General features: G+C 34.0%; 1 protein-coding gene across 2 annotated transcripts in view; it reads right to left on the bottom strand.

Annotated features, from left to right (window-relative positions):
• Window positions 1-2,694, bottom strand: part of LOC113810885 (zinc finger protein 271-like) — a 12,688-nt gene extending 9,994 nt beyond the window's left edge. The window contains exon 1 of one of the 2 annotated variants that reach the window (XM_070120346.1): window positions 2,590-2,694. The gene's annotated coding sequence lies outside the window, so the exon portion shown is untranslated. Of the gene's footprint in view, window positions 1-2,582 lie in introns of both variants that reach the window. The other variant, XM_070120347.1, reaches the window with a different exon arrangement.
• Window positions 2,695-3,382: the final 688 nt, after the last annotated feature.

Raw genomic sequence — 3,382 nt, forward strand, 5'->3', positions numbered from 1 at the left:
TCTTATTCAAACACAGATCCTGCATAGAGAGAGTGGAACAAAAGTGTCATCCAGTGGGCTATATTTGAATATATTTGGGATATATTCAACTTATCTACTCGAGGGAGGCTTAAGAGTGATAGAAAGTAGTATACCAGTCCCTCAAAAGGGCCTAGGTAACAGAAAAAATAATAATGTTAATAATAACACATATAATGATATAATAATAATAATAATAATACATGCATGTATATATGTATATATATATATATATATATATATATATATATATATATATATATATATATATATATATATATATATATATATATATGTATATATATTTATACATATATAAACATAAATATATATATATGCATGCATATATATATATATATATATATATATATATATATATATATATATATATATATATATATATATATATATATATATATATTTCTATATCTATCTATATCTATATCTATATCTATATCTATATCTATATCTATATCTATATCTATATCTATATCTATATCTATATCTATATCTATATCTATATCTATATATATTAGTGTCTGTCTGCGTATGTATTTACATAACTGCACACATGCATATATAGGCAAATACTTATAAATACAATTACACAACTGCACATTTACCAAGACCTACAAACTCTTAAACCTGATTGGTCTTCTTTAATTTGGGAGAATTTCTCTTAACCCATTGGCGCCTGGTGTCACGTACGTACATGCCATGGCTGTTGTGGACCAAACGCCGGGGGCATCATGCCATGCCCATTCCCGCGCTACTGGCTCGTCAGACGGAGGTTGTTTTTCTCCACTAGTAGCGGATTTATTTATATGGTAAAGATTTTAGGCAATGGCACCTAAAGTGAAGGTAAACCTTCAAAATTTTAATATTTTTATAAATTTTAGTAAAATAAAAGCTTTTAGGTGCTATATGTCGCTCACAAACTACCGATTGAGCCGGGCGCAAACAGGGGACACTGCCAGTGCGCGCCAACAAGCCGGTGCATATGTAAACTTGACAAAATTTTTACCCGTCGCTGATGGGTTAAGTAAAATGGAGGTGGAGAAAGAATGAACCAATGATCACAATGATAGGAATTTTGATATCAATGTGAATAACAATAGTGGAGTGTAATGGATATAATATTATTGATAATAATGATAATAATAATAATAATAATTTCTATCCCTCTTATCAATATTTACATATCTATTATCATTGTTATTATTTCTGTTATTATCACTGTTATTAGAAAACATTAAAACAACTATAGTGGCAATCTAGGAGGCTCCTCACTCCTGTGCCACAGTTGTGGGTCATGGCTGCTAGAGTAGCATAACCACTGGCAGAAAAGGTGTGAATGGGAACGAATATCTTCACAATACAAGAGATATATTTGAATGGTTTCGATGAAGATATAATAGAAACCAGGTATATACATTTCTTGTATTGTGAATATATTCATTCTCATTCATACCTTTTCTACAACTGTTAACATGAACATGGTTTATAACCATTGGTGTCGACAGATTATTTTTTATACCAATGACTGGAAATCATTATCATTCACAACAATATCATCTTCCATTAGTCCTATTAGTGTATTCTTACTGTAAAGATTTACCTAAAAGCCTCAGAGTACCAAATGTATAAGCAACAGTGCAAATTTGACATTAAAAACATATCTACCTAATTTTCCTCATCCAATGACAGATCTCCATCCAGTCTTTTTTAAATTATGATTATTTGCTCTAACTTTAGGTTACAAGGAAACACAGCCAATGGAAGGGGTCTGGGAACAAAACCCTCAGCTTGAGAAATATATCCATCAGAGAAGGTCCCATGTTGGTGCCCCCCCCCCCACTATAAAAATCTAAGAAGCTCCCACATCAAACATGCGACATTGTTGTTCTTTGCTGGAGCACCAATAGGAGCGACAGTCTTTATCTGAAAGTAGTAGTCATTCAGATGCCATTCAAACATTTAGCATAATGTACAAATAAAGTACCCAATATATGAACCTTCATTATTCACAGAATCATTGGAAACTATAGGTACATAAAAATTTAATTTATAAATGCAAATGTTGCAAGTCATGCACTCATGACCTTCATGGCATTTCACACTAATAATGCCAACAATCCCCTCAAAACATGTTGTGACAAAACAAAATACTTTGTTCATGACTTTTAATCAAACAATATATCAATCCCAACTCCATATTGTAAAAATTATTGCAGAAGATTGTTTACCTTTGACAATGATTGTTGGAATCGTGTACTGGATAATTAACAGATTATCAAGTTCTATATTCTTCTGCTTCTTAACATAGTATCTAATTATCTCTAGATTCGGCATTCCTTCTTTTCTTTACTTACAATCCTTTCATTCTCACGCTTACAAAAGCTTCGAAATATCAAATAGTTTTTACGCTCTTTCCTCCTTACCTTCTACATTAGTTATTCTACTTACCTATTTCCTTCTTCCGCCACTCCACATTGCTCTCTGAGTTTTCATGGTAGAAATAACATAAAACTCATAATGAACAAACAACTTTGTAATATACTGACCACTTACTATTGACACCGTAGTAGATAACATGTTTCCAAGGCTCTTTGTCTTTGTTGACGTTCGCTTAAGTGAATCCGGATCGCCTGATTCCCATGCTCAGAGAGAAAACCTTTAGGGAAAACGGCATAGGAGGGACTTTAACATTTCAATATTTCACATTACAGTGAATATATTCTCTGTTTGGTTTAGTGTCATTAGCATGTCGTGTGATGGTTAAAACAAATAGACATCAAAGGTAATATAAAACTATGGTAAAGTATGTGGTGAAAAGAATAAAATTAGTTAACAATTAGTAAGGGTTAAATGTCAAAGGTTATAGAGTGTCATAGAATAGAGTGATAGGGAAAAGGGTAAATAGGGGTTGCCAATTCAGTAAGTCGGAGATTAGTCAAGAAAAGAATTAAGGGTAAAGGGCGACTGGATGAAATGGAACGTATCTTATCATGAAATGATCAACAAGTAATGTGGGTAGAGGAGAAGGAACGGTGGGATGAGAATAGGGGACTGGGGAAGGTGAGGTATCCGGAAGAATGTCTGGAGGGGAAGGGTCTGGAGAAGGACACTGTTGTGATAGAAGAGATTCACGTGAGTATTCAAGTTGGAGTGGTAGAGAGGTTGGGGTGTGTTGGGAGGGTGTAGGAGGAGGAAGGATATCAGCAAATGCTTCAAATGTAGAGGGAGTAGGAACAGAGGTATTGGAGGGTAGACGAGGGAGCGGAATTTAGGCTGGAAAAGGAATATGACGAGGAAAGGGGGAGTAGAGGTGGTTTGGGGTTTTGGGGACCGTATGTGAGCGAGA

The sequence above is a fragment of the Penaeus vannamei genome, unplaced genomic scaffold, assembly GCF_042767895.1.
Source record: "Penaeus vannamei isolate JL-2024 unplaced genomic scaffold, ASM4276789v1 unanchor4724, whole genome shotgun sequence".
Taxonomy (NCBI): Eukaryota; Metazoa; Arthropoda; class Malacostraca; order Decapoda; family Penaeidae; genus Penaeus; species Penaeus vannamei.